Source organism: Diabrotica undecimpunctata, chromosome 5 (assembly GCF_040954645.1).
Source record: "Diabrotica undecimpunctata isolate CICGRU chromosome 5, icDiaUnde3, whole genome shotgun sequence".
Taxonomy (NCBI): domain Eukaryota; kingdom Metazoa; phylum Arthropoda; class Insecta; order Coleoptera; family Chrysomelidae; genus Diabrotica; species Diabrotica undecimpunctata.
Window position 1 is genome coordinate 103,584,471 of NC_092807.1, and position 27,924 is coordinate 103,612,394.

At 33.4% G+C, this 27,924-nt stretch overlaps 1 protein-coding gene across 3 annotated transcripts in view; it reads right to left on the minus strand.

The window, feature by feature from the left end:
• The window catches only part of LOC140441595 (diuretic hormone receptor-like), an 890,067-nt gene that overhangs the window by 471,407 nt on the left and 390,736 nt on the right, over positions 1–27,924 (minus strand). The gene's annotated exons all lie outside the window — the stretch shown is intronic.

Below are 27,924 nucleotides of genomic sequence, written 5' to 3' on the forward strand. Positions count from 1 at the left end.
AAAATATATTTTTGATCAGTGACGGCGATGTTGAATGTATTCAACGAAATTGAAATTTACTTATAATTGTATATAACCATTGAAATTGTATAAAATGTGACAGCATAATCGTAATTATGTGAATAGTAAATAGAGTTAAAAGATAACAAAACTAAACATATACTATTAATTTATAATGGGCAACTTTATTTGTCATCTTTTGCTGATTTTTTTTACCTACATACATAATTATTTCTCTTCTACCGTAAGGTGTCCGCACTCTTTTCACTTGCCTGTTACTGACCCTTCGTGTTATATGACTAAACCAGGCTAATTTTTTCAGCATTATTGTGTCAATCAAAGGTTTAATTTAAGTCTGTTAATTTTTTCATTTCTGAGTCTGTCTGTCCTTCCTTCTTCTGTCGTTCTTCTGAGGTATTTAATCTCTGCTGCTTTTATACTACTGTTGAATCTTCTGCTTAAATTCCAGTTTTCTGCTTCGTATGTCAACATTGACCCATATATCGTTTTGTATATTGTCACTTTCGTTTTTCTTGATATTACTTTGGTGTTAAAGGAATTCTCTATTTAGTACCTGAAGTAGTTTTCCTGTACTCTCTAGTCTATTGTTGAGATACTCCTCGATGCTTCCTCTGTTATTGATGTTCCCAGGCATCTGTATATCTTTGCTTGCTTAATTTTTTGTTGATCTACCACCACTTTGGTTGTATTTTTTTTTGGTTCTGAGTTTCATTTTTCTAAATTGTACTTTATTTTTCCTGCTCTTTCAGTGAATAGTACTATGTCATCTGTTAATAAGCATTAAATATTGCATGTATAGTTTCCAATACATTCCATACAATAGAGTATTTTTTAAAGGTTTTTATACCTTCTTTCACTATCGCATCTATTACATTTTTAGAAAGTAGTGGGCTTAAACGTTGTCATTGTGTAACTCCTGACGTTGTTTCAAATGGTTGCGATTGCATATTTTGTGTTCTTATTGTATTTGTTGACTTCATGTATATATATATATATATATATATATATATATATATATATATATAAATATATATATATATATATATATATAAATATATATATATATATATATATATATATATATATATATATATATATATATTGTTACACTTCTTGAAAATTAAATTTATTCAACACCAACAATATGACAATTCCATATAACTAACTACACTAATGACAAGTATATAATAATTTTTTGACGTTTTAAACTTTACTATCTTTTTCGGCAATGGACTTTTCCTATATGGGATAAATCTTTCGTAACACTGCTTCCTCTTTTATAGTTATTCGCCTCGAATAACTGGACTATCGGGAATCGATTGAAGCCAACGAGGTGGATCAGTTCCATGGTATGGAGCTAGTCTCTCGATATGAACTACCTTGGGTTTACTTCTAGCGGAAAACTGGATGCGATAGATTAGATCATTTATTTTCTGCAGGACGGTGTATGGGCCTTCCCAGTTTCGTTGAAGTTTCGGACAAAGTCCTTTCTTACGTGTGGGATTGTATAACCATACTGGGTCACCTCTTGCGAAAGTTGTGCCAGTAGCATGTATGTCGAGCCTGGCCTTGGCTTTATCACTTTGAAGCTTCAAACTTTTACGAGCAAATTCGTAGACTTTTTCTAATTTTTCTTTCAAATTTTCAATGTAGGTCGGGAATGAACGTTCTTCTTCGCAGGGGGGCAATCTCCCCGAAAATAAGATCTTGAGGAAGCTTCATTTCTTTTCCGGTGATCATCATTGATGGAGAATAACCAGTTGCTTCATGTTCGGAACTTCTATAGGCTAACAGGAATAGAGGAATTAAACTATCCCAATCTTTTTGATTATCAGAGACAAACATTGAAAGGTATTGACAAACAGTTCTATTATGTCTTTCGACCATTCCGTCTGATTGAGGATGGAGTGGCGTAGTGCGAGTTTTCTTAATACCCAAGATTTTCATTAATTCTTGCCATAATTCTGATTCAAAATTTCGTCCTTGATCAGAATGTAACTCTAAAGGAACTCCATGTTTTGATACGACGTGTGTTATAAATGCTTCTGCTACTGTAGTCGCTTCTTGATTAGGAAGGGGTACAATTTCAGGCCATTTTGAAAAATAATCCATTGCTACCATTAAGTACTTGTTTCCTCTCTCTGTCATGGGAAGTGGACCAAGAATATCCACTGCAAGTCGTTCAAAAGGCTCTCCGGAAAGGTATTGTGCCATTTTACCACGACTTCTTGTTCTAGGACCTTTTTTACCATTACATAAATCGCATTTCCTACACCAATCTTCTACATCTCGGCGACAATTGATCCAGTAAAATCTGTTTCGAACTCTGGCCAGTGTTCTTTTGACTCCAAAATGTCCTCCAGAAAGGCTGCTATGAAGTTCTTGCAACACACTTTTAATGTGTGATTTTGGCAGTACCACTTGTTGAACTATACGTACTCCATCGGGACTTTCCCACTTCCGATATAATAGACCATTGGAAAGATACAGAGATTCCCATTGAGCCCAGTACGCTTTTATAGTTCCACTGTATTTGGTTATTTCCTGCCAAATAGGTCTTGCTCCATTTTTAAGCCATTCTCGTATGACTTTTAAGTCATTATCTTTCTTTTGACTCTTTTTAAGGTTTTCCAGGGAAGTCTGATCATTATCTTCTTCTTGTATAACTGTGGTTACCTGGAGACTTACTTCTTCGGTTATGTTCTCTTTCTCTTCAAGTCTTTTACAGTACTGGCATTGTCGTTCCAAACAGGGTCGCCTAGAAAGAATATCGGCATTGTTATGAAGACGCCCTTTTCTATGTACTACGTCGAAGTTATACTGTTGGAGTCTCTCTAACCACCGAGCCACTTGTCCCTCTGGCTTCTTAAAATTCATTAGCCTCTGTAAAGCGCTATGGTCAGTTCTAACTATAAAATTTCTGTTATAAAGAAAAGTATGAAAATGTTTTAGGGCTTTTATAATAGCTAGGAGCTCTTTTCTGGTAACACAATAATTCTTTTCAGCCTTTCCCATTGTTTTACTAAAATATGCAATAACTTTTTCTTCGCCTTCCTGTTCTTGTGATAATACTGCGCCAATACCATGCTGAGATGCGTCACAATCCAACAGAAATTTACCATCTTCTCGTGGATATGCTAGAAATGGTGCTGTTGTAAGTCGTTTTTTTAAATCTATGAAAGCATTTTGACAATCCGGTGTCCAGTCAAATTCAATGTTGTTTTCGGTTAGTCGATAAAGGGGCTTAGCTATGCGGCCAAAATCTTTAATAAATTTTCGGTAATATGAACAGAGTCCAAGAAAACTTCTAATTTCCTTTTTATTTCCTGGTTTAGGCCAATCTTTAATAACTGAAATCTTCTCTGGATCAGTTTTAATTCCTTCTACTGAAACGATATGTCCTAAATAGTATGCCTCTCTTTGAAATAGTGAACATTTCTTATAATTTAACTTTAAATTGGCATTTCTCAATCTATCAAATACCTCGCTTAAGTTTTTCAGATGTTCGTCAAACGTTTTGGACATAATCATTATATCATCAAGATATACTAGACACGTTTTCCAGGTAAGTCCTCTTAAAACCATCTCCATTAGACGTTCAAACGTAGCTGGAGCATTACACAGACCAAATGGTAGAACCTGAAACCTGTAGAAACCACAGCCAGTTGAAAAAGCAGTTTTGTCTCGATTATCAGGATGTACTTCTACTTGCCAGTAGCCACTTTTTAAATCTAGGGTAGAAAACCATTTAGCACCTGATAGAGTGTTTAGTGTATCATCTATTCGTGGCAACGGATAACTATCTTTTTGTGTAACCTGGTTTAATCTTCTGTAGTCTACACAAAAGCGAGTAGATCCATCTTTCTTAGTTACTAAGACTACTGGTGAACACCAGGGGCCCGAAGCTTCTTCGATAATATCAGCATTTATCATGTCTTGTATTATGTTTTCAACTTCTTTTTGTCTAGCAAATGGCAATCTCGGTGGCGCTTGACGAATTGGTCTTGCATCTCCAGTATAAATTCTATGTTGAACTAAACTAGTACGCCCTGTAGATTTCTCGGATTCAAAAATGTCGTAGTTTTCATTAATAAATTCGTTAATTTTGTTTAATTCTTTAGTTGTTAAGTGGTCAACATTTTTAATTAGTTGTTTCACTAGGCTAGCGTCAACTGGGTTACTGGAAGCTGTATTCTTTTTTAAATATTTTTCGCACTTGCTTATTTTTTCTATTGGTGTACAGAATGCTATTTGTTGTTCTTTCTTCAATTTAAAAGGCTTTTTAGACAAATTAGCAACTCTTACTGGAATCATCTCATCTACATTAATAAGGCTTCTGGCTATCAAAATTCCATCGCTAACTAGTTCATCGCTTTCCACAACGCCGAAATGTAGACCTTCAGGTTTTTGACTCAGTCTCGCCAGGATGATACTTTCAGAATTTTGAGGAATTTCGGTATCCTCGCTTACTATAACTCTTACTTGAGGTACCGATTCTTCCAAATTTAGGACAATTTCTTCATTTTCAATTAACAAAATTTTATTTTGAAGATCTATGATAAATTTGTTCTGCATAATATCCATCCCAAGAACGCATTCGTCTTTAATATCGGCTACAAGGAAAATGTGTTTTATCAAGGTGTTACCAATCTGTATGGTTGCCGGTATCTCTCCATGAATCGGAATAGTGTGGCCTGAAGCTGTTTCAAGAACTAAGTTTGTTTTAGTGGGTTGTAGTTTCTCATTCAGAAATCCGGTTCGAATAAAGGATCTGGTTGCACCGGTATCAATAATAAAGGTGCATTTTTGATTCTCAACGTAGCCCTTAAGTAATAAATTCTGTTCATTTTTATGTAAAGTATAAGTGTGAATTTGGGGGCTTTTATTAGATACAGCCGACGCCCGCCCCTTAGTGTCGACTTTTATTCGTTTCCCTGGCTATTGTTTGCGTATCTGTGCTCAGTTGTGGGAGATCGATTTCTTAGAGACCTATATCTACTAGTATTTCTAATAGGACTATGTGATGGGCTTCTGGATGTCGATCTAGGCGACCTTCTAGCCTCATACTTTGGATGTTCTCGCCTTGTTTGGGATCGGCTTCTGCAATTGTTTTGAAAATGTCCTATTCTCCCGCAATTAAAACATCTTCTATTTTCATTTCGAGGTTTTTGTTGAAGATTTTGCAGTATGTTTAAAATTTGGGATAAAATAGGTTCTTGTTTATCTGCGGTTATGATTTCTTCATTTTCTTGAAATCTTATTTCTCTTAATTTTGGGCGAGATTTGGAAATGCTTTTTGCCGCTTCATACTCCTGGGCTGAGACTAGTGCTCCATTAAGCGATTTGTGATGTTGTAATCGGAGAGCTTGTTGCATTTCAACATCCTGTAGTCCATCTATGAATGCCTGTATTCCAATTTGTTCCAGAAAATCTTTAGGTGCCTGGGGGTATGCCAAGTGCAATAGTCTTTTAATGTCGGCTTCAAATTCTTGCAGGCTTTCGTTATGTTTTTGATATCGAATTTTTAGCTGACTTTGGAAAACCTGCTTTAGATGCTGTTGGCCATATCTTGTCTCTAAAGCTTCAACGAGAGAGGTATAACTGGGTGCATCTTGGAGAAGGAATTGCAAAACGGTTGCTGCCTGTCCTCGAAGCGACACCACCAAAGAAGCTGCCATTTCTTTTTTATTCCAGCCATTTGCTCTAGCTGCAGCTTCAAATTGAAAACGATAAGTTTCCCATGCTGTCTGACCATCGAATGTGGGTGGTTTTAAAAATTTACTAGTTCCAATTGTACCTGGTTCAATTATGGAAGGTGATGAAGCTGTTTGTTTAGATTCGACGTTAGTTACTGAAACATTAGGTAAAGAAGCTTGTGTATTAATCTTGTTTTCTAACTCAACTATTTGTATTTGTAAATTAGATTTCAAATCATTTTGTTGTTGTTCTATTTTATTTTCAAAATTGTTTTGTTTTTCTTCTAACTTATCTATTCTACTAGTGATTTGACTTATCTCTAACTGAAAATTTTCGTGGATTTTGGATAAACCATCTATGATTTCTACCTCTATTTTTTTACGCCTCTCCTTCTCCTCTTGCTCTTCTTGCCTACGCTTCTCATTTTCCGCTTTCTCTTCTTGTCTACGCTTCTCTTCATCTTCTTTCATTTTTAAAAACCATGCAGGGGGTCCGGACGTATCCATTTCTTTGTCAAACTCAGTGGATCTTGTATTTACCATTAATAATAGTCTCCCGTTTTATACCGCTGTCGCGGCTTTGGGAGTATAGCAGGGTAGTCTGCTATATCTAGGGCCTACGGTATACAAGGAAGGTAACATGGCCAGTGCTACGCTTCAACCGTCTATTATTACCCCTGGTTTTACCCAAGGTACTCATTTTTATTCACGCTGAGTCGACCTGGGGCCTATAGACATTTTTAAAATGTCTAGATGTTCTTGCCGGCGGTGGGATTCGAACCCCGGACCACCGGCTTGCGAGTCAAGAATCCTACCGCTTGCGCTACGCAGGCCCGTGTATTTACCATTAACAACTGCTAAATATTTCTTTATCCCACCGCTGTCACCAATGTTACACTTCTTGAAAATTAAATTTATTCAACACCAACAATATGACAATTCCATATAACTAACTGACAAGTATATAATAATTTTTTGACGTTTTAAACTTCACTATCTTTTTCGGCAATGGACTTTTCCTATATGGGATAAATCTTTCGTAACAATATATATATATATATATATATATATATATATATATATATATATATATATATATATACATATATATATATATACATATATATATATATACATATATATATATATATATATATATATATATATATATCATGAAACCAATCAAAGACGACAGGTACTCACTAATTAGCTGTCGGTTAAAATATAATTATAGACACTATCATCTGGACTTTAAAAAAAATTTGGGGGAATCATTCAACTATCATATGTTGAGACAGGTCAATGTTGAACTATTTATTAAATTTTATTATTTGTTAACTTTGATTTTATTGCTTTTGTCATAGTTACTCGTATACTTATTATATTATCATGCATATTATTAAAGGATTAAATTATATATCGGATTCATTTAGATATATGTATATTGATAGACAAGTATATAGATAAAACCTACAAAACTAGATACAAAATAAATTCTTGTTTGTTTACATTAACCTAGTTTCCAAATCTCGGATCAAAACACTTTTTAACAAGTTATTATCGAGTAATTTGTATCTCATTAACACACCCCCAGCGTGTTTAATATGCAGCATTAAAATGTATGCTGTTTTCGTTGATGTTTCCAATTAATTCGACGGGAAGTGCCAGTGATTAGTAACGCATCAATTATGATCCCAGGAGGACTCTCCGGCATCTACAATTTACCACGACATGATTTAGAAATTTGTGGGGATTGTACGGAGGGTTCCTACCCAAAAGCTAAGTATATCGTATTTTATTTATATGCCTCTGAGCGGATTTTGCTCTTAGAGCAGCTTAACAAATATTATGTTACAGTTCGGATCAAAATTAAACTGGAACTAATTATTGTTTTACACCGAAATTTTACAATTCTCTTAATAGAAAAAGAAGGTTTGTCATTAAAATTTTTTTAATGGCAATAGCAATAGGAACAGCAGAGCATAAATCCTTAACTGGTGACGTGCCGTCAAAAAGGCGTATCGCAACTGCGCGTTAATTCTGGTTCCCCACTTACTCTAAATTTGTAGGATCGACACTCTCAGTACCTTTCAGTTTAGTCATCGAAAGTACATAGCAGAAATTTGTTGCGTTCTCGAGCGATATATTTTGAATTACCACGTGTAGAAAATCACAATCAAACGTTAAATAGACGGCACATCACAATTTACGTAACTATTTCAATAAATTGTGCAATATAAAAATGGCCAGTTCACGCAAGAAAATAAATGTGATTTTAGTAATATTGCATTAAAATGGTATAACGAATGTGACAGTGACCTTGATAATTCTGACGATAGCATATTGAATGAAATTTTTATACCTAGTGAGCAAGAAGGCGATAACGACAGCAGTGAAGTTTTGTTACCTTCTGAAGAAACAAGTACTATACCTGAAAGCGAGGATGAAGGTAATCAAGATAAAAAATATTTTTATGGTAAAAATAGATTCAAGTGGTCAAGCGTTCCTCCAGCAAAAAATGTACGGACTGATGTACATAACATAATCAAGATTCCCACTGCAATTTGTTTACCCGAACATAATCGTAAGTACATATTTGAAAGAATATTATCTGAAAATATAGTTACTATAATACTAGAGAGGACCAATCAGAAATTATCTACTCTAAGGAGTATGCAACTGATAACAGGTCAGAATTAGCTGATGTAGACATAGTTGAGTTTAGAGCTTTGTTAGGATTGCTGTTATATTTATCACTATTTAAATTGAATCAAGAAGATTTCGACTTATTCTTTGCTACAAACGGAACTGACCGAGATATCTTCCGTTCCGTAATGTCGAAGAAAAGATTCTTGACCATTTTAAGCGCTCTAAGATTTGACAATGCTTTTACACGCGATGAAAGAAAGAAGACTGATCCATGTGCTGCTATTTTTGATGTTTCTTACATGTTTATTCAGAACTGTCAGGAGCTATACTCTATTGGTATCACTGGATGCATCGATGAAATGCTTATTGGATTTATAGGGAGATGTAAATTCAAGATCAACATGCCACAAAAGCCTGCAAAAGATGAAATTAAAGTAATGTGTCTAAGTGATGCCCGAACCAGTTATTTGTTTAATGCCTATATATATGGAGGAAAATATACCGATGGAGTAGGCCTGGATGATCAAGAAAAAAAAACTAAATGTTCCAACTCAATCTGTTCTCCGTTTATGCGAGCCTATTTATAAGATAAACGGGAACATTACCGCCGATAACTGGTTTTCCTCTATAGAACTAGTGGATATCCTAAAGATGAAAGGTTTGACATACGTATAATTTCTAGAAAAGTTGACAAATCTCATTATGGGTTTACTAAAGAACTAACGCTTCTTTCTCATGTGCCAAAGCGAAACAAGGCGGTTATAATTGTTTCATCGATGCACCACAGTGAAAGTATTGACGGTGATTCTGGAAAGCCTGAAATTATTGCATTTTATAACGGGACAAAGGGTGGAGTAAGTGCTCAGGATGAAAAATGCAGCAAATATTCGAGCAGTCGCCGTACATGTAGATGGCCAATGTCAATATTTTACAGAGTTGTCGACATAACTTCTACAAATGCATATACATATTGTGTGGCAAATTCTGAAGAGAAAACAACTCGATTCAAATTTATTAAAAGTTAAGCACATGATTTAGTAACACCACTGCTTACAAGAAGACTAGCCAACACACGAATTCCTAGAGAAATTCGAATGAATATTAGTAGGATACTTCAGGTTCCAGTTCCGGTTGTCGAAACAATAAACGAGAAGTTGCCAAATAGAAAAACCTGCCTTATCTTTCCGCCAAGGCTAAAAAAAAGAACTGCTTGTGCGTGTGTTGAATGCAAGAGACCAACTTGTTTGGATTGTTTAAAAAAAATTTCTAATACTTGTTACAGTCTACGCTAAGTATCGTATGCTTTTATTTATTCTATACCTATTTTTTTGCCTAAGTTTACCCATTGCATTGTTTTGAGTAAAGCAAAGAAGTGATTTATTTTGTTAATAAGCGTGGTAAATGAACTATCATTTTGAATGTTTTGTAATAAAATTTTTTGTTTTTTGAGAAAATTTTACTAAAACGTTTAATTAGTGAATCTTTGTTTTTTTGTTGACGCTATACTCTGGCTTATCTAAATAAATACTTACATCAGTTGCAACAATTTTTTTAACAGAATGACACCTTTCGAGTTGTATTTAAGCGTTAGTAATTAAAAAATAAAAACATTCGCAATTTCTTAATATTAATCTGATGGCGGTATCAATTTGACGGCACGTCACCAGTTGTGTGACAACTGTGGCACGTCTCCAGTTAAGGGTAAACGCAAATGCGTTGATGCATACAAAGATGTCCTTTTTATCTGGCATATGAAAAAGGAAAATTAACCCTTCAGTGCATTATTGTTTTATTTTTTTAAGTGACTACACGCGTGGCTCACATTAGTAATCCATACGTACTAGAGCTCTGGAAAAGCAATATTATTTGAAAATAGTGTTATTGTTTTAATGAGGTTTTAATATTACCACTGAAATCTCTAATTGGCTGTATTTAATAAGTAAAATGTACACTAAATAAAAAAAATGAAAATTAAAATACAAATACTATAAATCAAAGATACCTATAACGAAACGTTACAAACCAAACTAGGTTCTGTAATATCCTAAATATAACATCTTAATCTGATTCAGACTGCATGTTCTGTTTTATCCCAGCACAATGTACACATATTTGCTTTAAGTGTCCTTGGCAAGTCCACTGATCACAGCTGCTGCACCATTTTCTTCTGCTCTTATTCCTTGCTTGTCCACAAATATGACAACGCCCAAGATTTTGTATTTATTAAAACTAAAGATTACTGGTGTTGAATATTTTCATTTAACATCGATTTAGCATCGATGTTATCGAATACCTAAATATCGACCATCGAGCCAAGGGGTATGATGTTTATCAATCATCGATGAATATCGCGCATCCCTAGTCTCAGTCTCAGTTTTGCTTGTCGCATCGCAATCTTCAATCAGTCGTCATATCGTATTGTTTACGTTTTTATTCTTTTTATCGTGTTTCTAGTTAATACTTTTAAGTGTTGTTTTCTATATAGTTCTAGCGTTGTTTATATTTTACATTCATATCAATATGGATAAGAATAACAGAAAAATTGTCAATGGCATCGTCAATTCAAATCATACCTAGAAAACACTAATGCTCAGTTGGACGATTTGCTTCTTTATAACAAGGTGATATGGCTAAGCAAAGGTTAAGTGCTTGAAAGATTATTTGCAATACTTGAACATAAAAGAATTTCTGTCCACTATTAATAATGAAGCTGCAAATGACCGTTTGGGCTTCCTCTTGGACATCTTCACATGGATATCTTCACACATCTGAATTTGTTGAATTTAAAACTACAATGCAGGGAAAAAACTTAAACTTGAAAAAGATTGAACTTTTTTCTAAGGATATTAAGGCAGAACTTTTGCATTTTTCTCTCCTTAAATTCGTTTGTAATAGTAATAAAGATATTGATGTTACCCAGTTCTCATGTTTTATTAATGAACTTGATTTGGAATTTAAAAAACGATTTGCTGATTTCCACAAAATTGGAAATGTTAAGCAACAGTTTTTCACTCAAGCCTCGTGGTGTATGGACCAGCAAAGCAGCAGACTGTTTTAAGAGTAACAAAGCTGTCCCTTAGATGGAAATGATCGAGTATCAGGAACATTCCATTTTGAAGGAGGTTTATACTTAAGTTCCAGAAATGCTTGCCTATGACAAATTTTGGATTAAATATGTGTGTGACAAAAAATATCCAAAACTAAAATATTTGGCAATGAAACTGTATCTCGTACAATGTTTGGCTCAACTTATGTGTGCGAAGCCACTTTTTCATAAATAAACTTTATTAAAAATCGGTACAGATCTCGGTTGACAGATGAACAACTCGGCTCCCTAATGAGAATCATTTACAATAACCTTACTCCAAATTTCAGACAGGTTGTAGAAAATAAAAAGTGTCATTTTTCTCTTAAACTAAAATAAAATTTGTTATGTGCGTTATTTTATAAGCCCTTCTTCTCTACATGTTCTCTTCTGTACCATTTTATATAAATTTCTAACTTTTAAAATATTTTCAGTAATAATTTACAATATTGCTGTATTTAAAATAAACTGATAATAATATCAAAACAATACATAATTTATATTTCATTTACTGTACAAGGAAAGTATTCAACTGCACAGTGGTCAAAAAAAAACAATGAGATATTAGTTTGCTTTTCCATACTTTAATTTTTTTATTCGCCGTAAAATGTACAGAACTACAGTTGTTAAGTAAACAAACGCTATTTAAGGTAAGCTGTTACTAACATTTAAATGTTTAAATAGATTTAGTTGATAGTTGCAGAAAGAAAATAACCAGAAACAGTGGCATTAAATGATTAAATTAGGTTCTAAGATACAAATATTTCAAAATACGACGCAAAAATTTATTAAACAAAGACGGTAACGGTAAAACATCGTTTATTGCAGTGCCCCAAGTACGATGTACAACGCAGAATAGATAACATACCATCAACATTAAATGGTGCTCTTGGAAAAGACAGTTATATTAAAAATTATTAGCCTTTTTGAAAGACTGCAAGCTGTTATCAAAAATTTAATATTTTACTTTGTATAGATTTAGGTTTTTATTTCTATTTATGTACTTCTATGGTTAATATTCTATTGTTAAGTTCTAACTCTGTATCACAATCCATACACGCTAATAACCGTGTGTGGTTGATGCGTCATGTAAGGAAAAAAACAAAGACGGCAGAAAAAACAATATACTAGCTTTATAATCATCTTTTTCCTTGAGTTTATTTCATACCCCTCTCTAAACGAGGTCGCCTAGTCGCCTGGTTTGAAATACGTAACGAAGATGATCTCCTGAGGGGGGTTACAACTACTGGAGAGTTTCTGGGTAAGCCCCCCTCCCCCCGGTTAAGCGACTGCCTGGTTTTAGTGTTGAGTGTCCGGACCACGGAAGTGTAGTAGGTTTTCGAAACGGACCCTCAGGGAATATAATTTCCTATCACGTAGAACTGGTCTAGGTGATAAAACTTTAAAAAATTGATTTCGGGCGCGTAACTCACATTCAATATCGCCGATTACTTCAAGCGTGGTTATTGAGAGATCGGTTCATTTTACAGAAAAAGGGCTAATAAACATTTTTGTTCAAAATTATCTTAGCTACATTTACCGTTTAAAACATTTATTTATACGTACAGTGTACAGATTCTTGGTAAATCGATACTTTCCGATTCCTAATCCTAAAAGGGTGGGTTTTAGGGGGATGCCCAAGGTAGGGGTGGCAAACTTTTTTGCATCTTTTTTGTGGTCCCGAAATTAATATCCTCAGTAAAATTCAGCTTGTTTGTATGATTTTTAGAGATCAAATCTCTGCCTACTGGAGTAATAAGATAATAAAGACAATTAAAATCTTATCTTTATAAGGGTGTGACCACACTTAGTCTGATCAGAGGATGTGAAAACTGGGTAGTGACGTAAAGAAATCCAAATTAGCGAAATAAATTTTCTAAGTAGAGCTAAACACACTACTAGACATGCTATAAAGAAGAGAAATACTAAGGATTTAAATCCAATGCAGAATTCAATCCAATTGCTTTCGATGAGAGGATCTTGGTAAGACGTTTTCGTTTTATCTTTTTAGTGGTAATCGAACCACATCATTCAGCACTAGAGTCATCTATATATTACAAAGTTCTTTTATTTTATAGTTGGTGCTTTATTTTTATTAGGGTATTTAAAAAAAAATCTAAGATAACTCAAGAAAACCCGTCGAGAACAGTATCGATGTGTCCGATTAATGCTTTAAAAATTTTCAGAAAATTTTCTTTTTCGATTCAAACCTTTGCGGTGAATCTTTCCTATACTGCACCTATTATATTTTTGTTTCTCTAATAAAAGTTTATTTATTAACTACCATAATAAATATTATCCGTAAATAAGTACTGTCAACTTCAAGAAGTTAATTGTAGATATTTCTCAAGATACCAAAAGCCCCCACGACCGAAGACCCTCAAAACACGACACCGTATAATGCGATTTAGGTTCGGAGCGTGTAAACAACGGAAAATACAGTAAGAACCCCTTTACTTCACCTCTTTCGTAAACAGAAACCTCTTAGGTTGTTGTTTTAGCGAGATTTGTATAGCGAGTATTTAATCCTTTTTCCAGAAAATTTTAAAGAAATGACGATATCTAAAACTTTAGTTGGTTTTTTAAAAGTTCGAAAAGCTTAAGCAATAAAAATATACGCTTACAGAGCAAACATTGAAGGTTGATAAATTGAAAGGTCTCTTTATACAGGGTAACTCGCAAATATATAATTTTTTAAAAGATTTTAAAAAACAAATAGTTTATCGAAACAAATTTATTATATTCTTCTTTCTTGATATTTGTCAAATTTTCTGATTCGACTTCAATCATAAATAAGAACAAAAATAACACCATCACATTTTCTACAGGAAATAACCGAGGAAAAATTTAATGTAGAATCACTGTTGAACGACTCTATAAGAGAAATGTACCAAATGAGGCTAGCACAGAAGATACAGCTGAAATAAATAGACTACATCGAAGATATAAACGCGAGCAGGGAGAAAATTAAAAACAACATTGAAAAAGCAGCAACAGAAGCTCTAGGAAAACACAAAGTCATACTGAACAAAAGTTACAACAACAATACACCATGGTTCAGAAAAGTAATAAAAGAAAAATGTAAAGAGAAACGAGAGGCCTACATAAAGTACAAAACATTAAATACTCCAGAATCCCGATAAACCTACAGAAAAATACGAAATGAAACAAAGCAGATGGCAAGAAGAACAAAAATAAACCCTGGAAACAGTTTACAACAAAGATGGAAAGCGGATTCCACGATAGACAGAAACAAATATGGAGATTGATAAGAAACCAACGGAAATAAATGGCAGAATTGAAGGAATACAATAATATATCAGCAAACAAATGGGAAAGATACCTGACGGAACTGTTTAAAGGAAAGAAAATTATTAATCAATACAATAACGTACCTGAATTAAGACACGAAATAGAAAGAATTTTCAGGAAGTAGAAATAGTCATAAATTCACTCAAAGATAGAAAATCCCAGGACCAGGACGAATAACCAACGAACTTCTAAAACACGGAGGAGAAAGTATAATTCTAGAGATGACAAAACTTATACAAAAACTGATATTGCACTGCAAGATACCAGATGCATGGAAAAACAGCATAATGATACCAATATTTAAAAAAGGAGATAAAGAAGACCCCAACACTTATAGAGGTATAAATCTACTGAACACCGCACTAAAGCTTACCACAAAAGCCTAACCTACAAAATCAATAAACTAACAACTTTATCAGATGAACAACAACTTTGTACATATTTGTACTAAGACAAATCACAGAAAAGGCTATCGAGTACAATAAACTAGCATATCTATGTTTTATAGACCTGACAAAGCTTTCTGATCGCATCCAAGTCAAAGACGTCTTTCACCTACTGTATAAACGAAACATACCAATCAATATTATACAAACCATCGAAAACATCTACATCCATAATCGAATACAGGCAAAGATAAATGGAAAACTAACACAGTGTATACAAGTACAAAGCGGAGTCAGACAGGGTGACTCGTTAAGCCCACTTCTCTTTAATATAATACTGAAAGAAATAAAACAAGCAGTACGTAAAGATCATGGTTACAAAATGGAAAACAAAGAAATCGAAATATTAAGTTATGCAGACGAAGCCGCATTAATCGCCGAGACAGAAGACGAGCTCCAAAGATTAACATACATTTTCAATACAACAGCCAAGAAATCCAATATGATAATATCAGCAGAAAAAACCAAATGCATGACAACATCTAAATACCCACTACGTTGTAAAATCGAAATTGATGGGAATATAATAAAGTAAGAAGCAAGGTTTAGATATTTAGGAATAGATATAACTAGTTACGGAGATGTTGAAGAAGAAGTACGACAACAAAGCCTAAAAGCAAGTAAACCGGCGGGATCTCTTAATGACACACTCCGGAAGAACAAACATCTAAGACAAGACATAAAAACAAGAATCTATAAAGCAATAGAGACAAGACCTGACACATCTAAAACGAGACGACTACTAACGACACATCTAAAACGAAAAAACTCCAGAGATGAAAATACTCCGACGAATATCAGAAAAAAGTCTGTTGGATAGGAAGAGAAGCGAAAACATAAGAAGTGCATGCAATATAGAAGACATAAAAGTATGGGCGACAAAACGGAAACAGGAGTGAAACGAAGACATCAGTAAAATGGCAGAGGATAGGATAGTACGAATCGCACAAGATAAGTCACCAAATAGACGGAGAAGTTGAATGAAAAAGACAGAAAAGATTTGATTTCACGTTCAAAGCGTCTATGTATCTATTGATACGTATTTCGACTTAAAAAGTCTCATTAGAATAGTTATTCATAGCCGTTCTTAACGTGAAAAATAATCTTCTCTGTCTTATTAGAAGCAACAATAACATGACTTCGTTATGGACGCAATAGCGACATCTGATAGAAAAATCGGTAAGATAGTTTCGAAACAAATCCAGATTTCTGCTTTAATCTGGAGCCTTTTAAAAATTGCAAGACATGGCCAGACGATGATAAAGATATTAAAGACGGAGAAGTATTGGCAGACCAAGAAAAAGATGGTGCGATAATTTAAACAATTTAGGAGGCTACTATTGACGAAGCAACAGGCTTTTAAGCCTACATACAAGAAAGAAGAAGAATAAGAAGACTTCATACATCGAGTGATTCCTTACATATTTGTTTTTCTGCTGTAAGTGCGTTTATTTTGTTTCTTGGTCTTTTCAATACCCGGTTATTATTATTTATAACAGTATCTTTGTGTTTTATATTTTAGACAGAACCCAAAGCTCTCAGATGCGACTTGAAGGCTTGCGAATTTTTGATTTGGTCTCTATGTGATTTATTCGGTTTGTGTTTTGCCATATTGTATCGTTTTGTTTTATAGACGGAAATCACCCTGCTAAAATATTTTTCTTTATATTAGATTGGTTAAAAATGATTGCAAAAAGTTGTTTTGTCTTCTAACAGCTCTGACTTGTTTGTAAATAAATATTGATAGTTGGCACTTGATTGGTCAGAAAAAGACAGGGATAAGAAAGTAAGTAATAAGAGGTGGACTTGTATATTAAAAAGAAGGCAATGGTTCTTTTTCAACGAGAAGTACCCATTCTTTACGATCAAAGGAATTTAATCTTTATACAAAAAGTGTATTTCTTAGTTGGCTTTCGTTCTTGATATCAATTTTATAGTCAATTTTCACTTCACTTTAATACCATATTAATACAGATATAAATTTGTGCAAAACTGACAATTTTTTTTGTCACTGCCAGTAATTTCTTAACGAAAATATATTCCAGTTATTAACTTACCGAATCTTTGGCTTGGATCAACAACATGTATCATATTTAAATGATTTGCTTACCTAGAAAAAATAAAAATTAATAAGCACTTAATATATATTAAAAAATGAAGAAACAAAACTATTCTAACAGAAAACCATATATGGCCTAGGAGGACAAATCCATTAAACTGTCCGTGATCCAATCAGTATCAATATTATGACTCATTTCAGCATAAAAATATAGCCATATATTTGGCCATTCAATTCAATAAGCGATCACAGCTTTTAAAAGATTTAATCTTTTACACATTTCGTATTGCTCAGAGGACAGAAAATATTGTTTTGTTTATAGCCACCAAAATAGATGGTACCTCTGTACGCTAACCACTGTAATGGTGAAGTTTTAGGAGACATTCATTAAACTTTCCGAGTGAATTTGTTTCAGTCCTAGTGTTTGATAAACCAGGGACTATATCAAATATATTTCGCCTATTTTCATAGACATCGTCAGGAAAAGCTACAATGATGGTCAATAAAAGATACAAAAAATCAGATATTAAACATGTAAGTAACGTATAGTCCTAATTACTAGCCTTAGACAAGAGTAGAAGAACCAAAATTAACAGGTTTGCCCAAGATCTTTCGCTTAACTTATTAATAATGTTGATTGTCTATAAACTACTTAAACTTAACTTAAAAAATTTACTAATTAGCTATTTATATAAAATAAAATTTGTACATCAAAATAAATGTCTAACCTTATTTTAATTAATAAATCTGTTAGATATAAAAACATTTTTATTTAGTTTAACATCATACCCTTTAATATAAATGGTTGACGTCAAATTTGTGTAATTTCTATACCTTAGTTTTAGTTTTTATTTGTTGTTCTGTATAATCGCTTCAATTTGAACATCTTGACAAACATTCTCACTTAGTAAGTAAAAAACTCATTATATGTAAAAGAACAAATGTATTAGATGTTGCACAGCCAAAAGAACAAGCTGGCTTAAGAAGTGGATTCAGTACCCTAGATCATATCCATAAGATTCGAGAACTAATCAACAGAGCTAAAGAATATAAAATACCGCTCATCGACATTAACCGTCATAGATTTGGAGAAGGCTTTCGATTCTATATATCCCATAGAAGCTCTGATCAACCAAGGCATTAAAAAACCACACCTTTAGCAAATATATGCAAACAAGCAAAGGTAAAAATTTATGAAAACATTCTAGAATTTCCCACTACAAGAGGCGTCCCACAAGGAGACGCCATATCACCAAAGCTCTTTACAGCAACTCTAGCAAATATATTCAGCAAAATAAATTGGTAGAATAAAAACCTATTGATGAAGAATAACTCAGCCATCTAAGATTTGCGGGTGACATCGTTCTAATTGTTAATAATCTTGCAGAACTGCAATAACTTATAAAGCGACCTAAATGTTGCTAGAAATCAAGTTGGTCTAAAAATGAACTTGTCAAAAACAAAAACCATATATACAACCAGCTAGTGGATCTCCAAGATGTGGTAATAAACAATATTGCACTTAAAGTAGACGAGTACGTGTACCTGGGGCAATTAATACCTTAATGTAGCTCCTTACTTCCAGAGATCGACAGAAGAATGAACTGGCTTGGGAATCTTTTGGTAGAAATGCATTTATATTCAAAGATGCCATTCCACCTAAAGAAACAAGCATTCGATCAGTATACTACCAATCATGACATACATCTACGAAAGTTGGACGCTAAAGCGAAAGATAATAGCGAAACTTAAAGTCACTTAAAGGCCGATGGAGCGATACATGCTAGGTATAACAAAGACAAATCTAAAAAAATAGAATGGATCAGACAGAAAACCAAGGTCACTGATTTAATCCACAGAAATAAATCTTGATTTTTAAATCTAACTAAATAGATGGTCCATTAGAATTACACTGTGGTATCCAAGATGCATCAAGAGACCAAGAAGACATAATATAGTATAAGGAAACAAGCTAGTACAACACCGCACAGAAAAGTGAATATTAGATATTTGTGGGCAGAAATGAAAAAAGGCCATGTAAGGGACTTAGGTAAATGGTTTAAAAGCTCTCTCTGGTCTTTGAGCTTCAGAATAACCTATAGTTGGATAAGCTGTTTAGCAATTTTGATTTTAGCAATTCCACTCAGATTGCTTTTATGTATTGTATGATATAATCAGGTTAAGAAGAATGTTGGTGAAAAGCAATACCGCATCTCGAATATAAATATTATTATTGTACATTAACCTAAGTACTTTCTTCTATAACCCTAATCGTATAGTCCAAATCTTTTAAACAACACGTTAAAGTACTTTTAATATAAACCCTGTACAATGTTTACTTAAATTTCAAACCGTCTTATCTTAACGTTAATATAACGCCATTTCATAATTATAATCTTTCAGACTTTTTCAAAATAATTATTATTTAATGAGTTTGTGGATTTACCGTATCCCAATATGATCCCTTAAAAGTAAGTTTACAAGAAAACTTTAACAAGCTATTTTGTTGAGATGTAAACTGATTCTCTGTTGGGAAAGTTTGTCAGGAGAATATAAGATTTAGTATTTTTAATCAAGTGTTTGATTTCACTAACTTTTAATAATGCCAGTCATAATGACCTAAAAAGTTAATTAAAAAAAAACTGTAATTTCGTTAGTTGCAATATTATATACTTCAAGCTGAACGTACTCAAGAAAAACATAAAAAGCTTTAGTTTAGACAACATCCAGTATACAGTTTTAGATAATACTACTGTCGACCTCAAGATGTTTACGAAAATTTTTGGGAGATACTCCAGCATACCTAGTTACCTAGAACTTGATAACATGGATAGAGTCTGACCAGAGCTCAATCTTTTTGATATCGTAGGTATCTGGGATGAGTTAGTTTTTCTCTAAGAGGAACTAAAAGACGTAGGGCTAAATATGAATTAAAATTACTTATGTAGTGTCTAATAGGGACTTCCGAAGGTTAAAAGTTAATAGTAGCTATACTGTTAAAACGATATTTGTCAAATTGGCTCCCATTTATTTATTTTTTTTTACCTAATCATTATGGAGGAATACAGCGCACAACATAGTCGGACTTTCATAAAACACTATTTATAGAATTTTTCGTCGTAATTAGATTCTGCACCCGTATAGTATTTAACTTATCCAGGAAATGAAGATAAACGGCCATAGATGACCCGTGTTTGCTAAATGGGCTCTGCAGCAGTTGGAAACTGAACCTAATTTTCATCGAAAAGTTATATTCAGCGACGAGGACTATTTTTGAATGAATGAATCATCAAACAGAATTGGCGAATTTAGGTAACAATCTAGATGAGGCCCAAGAGCGTCTTATGCATTCTAAAAAGTCAATTTTTTAGTGCTACAAGTGCTATAAGAGTGTTATAAGTCTATGTTAACCAAATTTCTCTTTAAACAAGCTAAAACAGTAAAGCGAAAAGTGTTAACAGAATCGATAGATAATTAACGACCAACCTGTGGCTGTCAACATCTAAGTAAGAATAAAAAAAATGCAATTTTTCAAGATTACTCTTCAGAATTTGAATCAGTAAATTTTAAAGACGATTCTTCTAATGATAGACATAATAAACATTGCAGCAGACAACTCAACATGAGGTAGAAGATACTACTTGTTTTTATTAGAAAAGGAAGTATTCAAAAAAGGTCTTCAAAAAGTGGTACCATACAGATTGTTCTGCGTGTGAAACTGATAGCTTCTTTTTCGAGATGTGCAAAAACAATTAATAGGTTTTGTCAAGAGGAAGAACGTATATAAATCCTTATATTTAAAATATAAAAGAAAACGTCTTGAAATGTATTCTGTTTTATTTTTATTATTATTCGTATTTATGTACATATTATCGTATTCCATACTATACTATTCCATCCTAACATATATTTCTTAGCGAAAAATCACAAATTGTTTTAGAAAACCAAAAAATAAACCAATTACAAAACGGTATTTCATATATAGCACATTTCTAATAAAGGACTAGATACTGAGCTCAGATGCAATTCTTCTTTCATTGCCCTCTATGCATGTAAAATCAGTGTTCATAAAATATGTTAAAAGTCTCTTAGAATATTCAAAAGCTGACCATCTAACGCCGGATATGAAACAGTGGCCAACTTAAGAGCTTCGACCAAAAGAGGCAACAGTTTATAAATAAGCGTACGAAATTTTTTCGTGGTTCTACTTAAAACGTATACAGTGTGTCGGTAAAGTATGGAATAAATTCGATATTTCCTAAATGAAAGGTCTCTTTCAAAAAGCCTTTTTTTAATTTCATTATACAAGGTGATACACATTAACGTGATGACGTCATCGGCTCTTTTTTTTAAATGTAACACCCTGTTTTTTAGAACATTTTTAAATCGATATATATATATATATATATATATATATATTCATATATATATATTCATATATATATATATATATATATATATATGTATGTATATGTATATATGTATATATATATAATTTACCAAAACGTAAACCGAGACACCGACATTAATGAATTGACAAGTTAAAGTTGATATCTGATGTCTAACTTCAAAAACCGCGTTGAAAATTAAAATCTCGGCGTTTCGGCACCCATTTTGGAGCCAATATCAAAGATATATGGTTGCGTTCTAGTTCGTGGTCACAATCTGCCTACTCTCCTTACTCGTGACGTACCAGTATCTTGTTTTGTAGAAATAAGAACCGTCAAACGGCACTGAGGTCTTAATCTGCCTACTCCTCAGTGTCGAGTGACGATCGGTCTTGATGGGTTGGGGCGGGTGGCGCTGAAGCAGCGGTCGCCATGTTGCCGACAGTCTTTTAGAATCATCGGGCGTGTTTAAGCTGTTGAACTTTTTTTCAATTTCGATGGCTTCACGAATCATTCTAGATTTTAAGGAGCGGATGAGAGCGATGGTTTTTGCTTTTTCGAAATCTATTGTGTGGCCTGTCTGAATATGATGTTGGGCTAGGGATGAAGTAGTATCGGATTGTTTTACTAATGAAAATAATGAATGTGAAAAATTTAATTTTCTACTAATTTATATTGCATTCATCTACTAAACTCAACGTAAATATTTCATTCTTCCCGTGCTAATGTCTCCTAAAACTCTAAGAACAAAGACAAAATTGCTGAGCTGCATAAATAAATAATTAATAAATGAATATGAGCAATGCCATATATAAAAATATGTTATGAATTAACTACGTGTGTCATACAACAAATATATTGGATAGTTTCCCAATGCGTGATAGCATCATCAATAATCTAATAAAAATAAATAGAAAATATTGCACGTGTATTTATCCATGCATTAAGCTCTCATTTCCAATTTTAATTAGTAAGTCTATATAAAACCCATCTAAATGGACAGGAAAATAAAAATATTTACATTTTGTACATAATAAATATAATTGCCATCAACATATACTTTATATATAAATATCGATCTAAAATGTTTAATTAAAGGTCACGATTGTTTATTTATAAATATACATATTATTTTATATTTCAAATTATTCATAAATTAATACCAATGAATAATATTTCAATGGAGAACTATAATAATACATAATACGTACCTCGGAAGGATAAGAAAAATATCTAAATATTATCCACATATGACAAAATACTAAATATTATCCACAAAACAAAGCTTCTGATAAAGAAAGGGCTAACAGTGACAACACTTACATGTCAGTTTCTTTCGATCTTCAAAAGGTTCAGCAGATTCCATCATCGGAAGTGTCATTAGCACACCACGTGAGAAAACTGAATGTGTATAACTAGGCTATTTATGAAAATGGACCACCAAATCATGGATTGTGTTAGGTATGAAGTGAAGTTAATGGTAATCGTGGAAGTTTTGAAATTGGATCATGTTTATTAAAGTACATTCAGAAGTTGTAACAAAATATTAGAAGCATTTCCTTGTACAGTGATACGTGTGGGGACCAAAACCGTAATATTAATATTACGGTTTTGTTTTTAAATTTAGTACAAGTTACAAATTTGGAAACAATTGAACAAAAATATTTAGAAAGCAGACACTTATTTATGGAAGCAGATTCAATGTTCAGTGCTATTGATAGACAGAAAAAATTTATGCCTGTATACTGTATTAATGACTGAAAAAATATTTTTAAATTGGCTCGCTCACACCGCGTAAAAAATAAATCAAAACTTGCATACGACAAAACTGAACTTAATTATTATGACTTCATCAACCTTAAAAAGTTGTTTAATAAAATCATACAAAATAAAAGCAACAATGAAGAAGGGGACAAAGTTAATTGAATGAAAATAAAATGTTTAAAGTATGAGAAGTCACTTCCAAACATAATCAATATAGATACGGTTATTCGAGCAATTACTTTCGACTCAATGTTAGTGCAAGACGAGTAGGACGACGTGTGAAATCAAAGTTTTATAAACCAGAAGATCTGCCAAAGCTATATACTCAACACTGAACCAATGCGGATAAGTTCAAAGAAGAAAGCTGGTCTGCTTACAATGTCTAAGAAGGAAGTAATCCCAAACATTTTTCATCAGTGGTATAAATCTCTGCCAGCAATGGATAAGGATGACATCCATTTGCTTCTCGAATCAAATGTACCTGACGATTGTGAATAGGAATATTTTAGTTGTAAAAAAATTTTGTAATTCAAATCAATATTATTGGAAATAAGAAAAATTGAGTGTAACTGTTATTTAGATTTTTGAAAATATTGCAATCAACCGGTGCCTACTTCAGGGAGACTCGTTGAACCCACTGTGGTTTTGTCTGGCGATGAACCCCCTATCCCAGCTACTGAACGCAACTGACACAGGTTTTAACATCAAAAATAACACTACTGTTGTGGCAAAGCTTAATCATCGATTGTATATGGATGATTTAAAACTATTGGCTGCTACTGGATGCCACCTGGATCAAATGCTGAAAACAGTGGAAAATTTCTCTAATGACATTAGTATGCAGTTCGGCCTTGACAAGTGCCGTGTCTTAAATATAATCAAAGGAAAGGTTCAACACGGTGGATTAGATATGCAAAACGGCCAGAACATCGAGGCTATGGGTGAAAATGATATGTATAAATACCTCGAAATAAAGCAAGCGCGGAAGGTTGACCATAAATAAGCAAATGAAAACTGAGATAACTACTGAGTGTATACGAAGGGTAAATCAGCTACTTCGTTCACACCTTAATAGTAAAAATTTGTTTAAGGCACTAAACACCTATGCATGTTCCACGCTTAGCTACTCATTTGGTATTCTTAAGTGGACAAAAACAGATATAGAAAATATTCAGCAAAAAGTACGAAAACACCTCACAAAGGCACACAATCACCATCCTCAAAGTGCAGTGGAAAGACCGACATTACCGCGGTATTTAGGAGGGCGAGGACTTATGGATAGAAGTGAGCAACTAGAAAAACACATTACTAATTTAAGTATTTATTTTCAGGTGCAGGCTGAGACATCTTCTTTACATAGCGCGATTTGTGCAGTAGACGATACAACACCGGATCAAACTGAGGGAACCAGAAATGCGCATAAACCATCTTACTTAGAACGAAAAAATGCGCACCTGGATGGGTGCGAGCGACATCCTAATGAGGCCAACCAAGACCACGTCGACAGTAAAGCGTCGAACTATTGGCTGACATCAGGAAAGTTGTTTCCTGAAACAGAGGGTTTATTACTCGCCATTCAGGATCAGGTTATACCAAAAAAAAATTACCTGAAATATATCGTCAAAGACCCTCAGGTCCAAAATGACAAATGCCGATATAGATGTCAAGCTCAAGAAAGCATTCAACACCTTACCGGGGGCTGCCAGGCATTTGCTGCAACTGAATATAAGGAACGGCACGACTCAGTAGGAAAGATCCTTCATCAAGAGATAGCCATCAAACTGGGACTTCTCCAAACAAAACATCTCCCATATTATCAATACGTTCCTGAAAGTATACTTGAAAATGATACAAGCTATACTGGAACCACACTGTGCTCACAGACCAAACAGTGGGCACATAATAGACCAGATCTCATACTAGTTAATAAACTAAAGAGACAAACAACACTTATTGATGTGGCGATTTTCAACAACAATAATCTTCGTGTTAAACATAACGAAAAGATCGCCAAGTACAGGGATCTGGAAATTCAAATACGAAGACAGTGGAGAATGGAAAGTACCCAGACAATACCTATTATTTTCTCTACTACTGGAGTCATTCCGAAGAACCTCCTAGAAAACATAAAAAAGCTAGGTCTGAATGAACATCTCTACAAGACCATGCAGATAGCTGTACTGCTCTAAATTTTTGGGAGATAGTCCAGCAAATTAAGTCACCTAGGGCTCGATAACACGGAAGGAGTCCCACCAGAGCTCAGTCCTTTTGATACCTCAGGTATCTGGGATAAGTGAATTTTTCCCTTAGAGGGAGTGTGAGCTGTATGGCTAAATCTGGATAATAATAAGTAGTTTTGAAAACTTGAGGATAAGTATGACAAGAGATTAAATGATTTATTGATGTTCTTCTTCTTCTCGTAGCACTACAACCACAGGTAGGTTTTGGCTAACTGCACAACCTGCTTCCATCTTGAACGGTCGTCCATAATAGTTGGGTCGGTGGGTACTGGAGGTAACTCCGCCTGGAATGACTGGTGGGTGGATCGAGTAGCTTAACAGTCTTTCTTCCCGCTACCAAGCCCGGATAAAGGAGGAGGGTTAAGCGGAAGGCTAACAACCTGCCCTTATAAAAAACAGTCTGTTATGAAAACTTCAAGTTTGCCTCGGAATCGAACAGATACATTGATTAATGTTGGTATTGGACAATTATATTTTTAATAGTTTTAATAATTTTTGTGTTAAATCCATTAAAATCTTTGCTGTTATTAATTTTTATTTCTGAAACAATCAACAGTAAACATCACTACAGTTCAGTGGCTAAAAACTAAAAAAAGTTTTTCCTACCTTTACCATACGTATACGGAGCGGCATCTAACAAAAATATTAAAAAATTTTTAATTTTTATTTTTTTTGACAAAACCAGCAGAGAGTGTTTGCTGAAACAAATGTCTTATAGTCTTATTATCAATTTTCTTCAGTTCTTTTGCAGCTATTAAATAATGGTTTCCTGGTTGCACCTGCACTTTCATTGACAATTACCTAAAATTTGTTATCATTTAAAGAAACTTTAATTTCCTTAGTTACTCTGTCATAGAATGCATTCACGTTGCCCTTTCTTAGTGTTGGCGTATTAGGAATATTGGTTACAAAATTGACTAAAATGTTTATTATATACGGGATGTTTGCTAATAAAAAATCTTTACAAAGGACTTGATTAAACATTTTTCTTTTTTCGATTCATCGTAATCTGTAACATTTTGAAGAGATGTATCAATGGACTGCTGAACGGGTCCTAATGCTATCTTTTTTAATATCAACTAATAAGCCGCAATTCTTAAATGTTGGTCGACTTGAAACTTCTTCTCGCAGAAAATCTGTAGAAAAAAAAATGTTCAAGAACCAAAAAGAAATCAACTTTTATATGAGGAGCCAAAAAACAGAAGCGGCGTTATCTACAATTTGATGAATATTTGTATTTTAATGCTTTTTTCTATCTCCATCTTTATATAAGTAAAAGCGAATTTGTTCAATAAAAATAGCATTCTGTAAATTTTGTGTGTTTTGTTGTTTGTGCAACACGATCTTTTATTGTCAGTTTCTCATTTAAGAAATGAAATGTAAAAAATGTAACTTATGATTTGCAACAGGCAAACAGGCGTTGCAAAATACCTTGTGTCCACTTAGCTTTAACTTGGGAAAACACTTTATCTAATTACTTTTTTGAATGGTAGACAGATTTAAATTTAAGACATACCAAACACGCGAAAAAACACTAACACGATACAACGCAACGTTTACTGGAAACTGACAATATAATTAGACCCTTAAAAGCAGGTAGATACCTACGACTTGCTACACTAATAAAATATTTTTTTTGTAAAACTCATAAATAATAAATTCAGGTAATAATGGGAAAGTCCGGATAAATAATGAGCTCATTCATATCCAAGTTTTAAAATTCCAGTTAAGAGAGAAAAATTTTAAACTTTTATATAATTTATTATTAAAATATGCAAAATAAAATTAATTATTAATTAAATTAATGTAGACGTATAGATGTTTTACATTTTTCTTATTTTTTGCAGTGCTAAGGTAAATTCACACATTTTAGCCCATCACTTACTTTTTTAGCATAGTGACTCCACCAGCAACTTAACACATCTCTCTCAGTTGACGCCATCTTGATAATGAAGTCTCCTATATCTCAGAAGCATTGTTATCTGGTCAATTTAATATAAACTTCGTAGCCCAGTCTGGTTATACAAAAATCATCGATTTCACGGCAAAATGTTTCGCAGATATCTGAAGCTTTTAAGACATAGGTGGGGGTTACTAGATGACGAATAGATAAAAAGATACTCCTATTTTTACCTTGCGTTTTTTTAAACAATAATTTATAGTCAGAATTTGATTTTTTATCTATAAGTTTTTTCCCTTATATTTTAAATAAACAATATTTATACCATTTTTTTATATCAAGAATATCTTTATTTTCCCGTTTT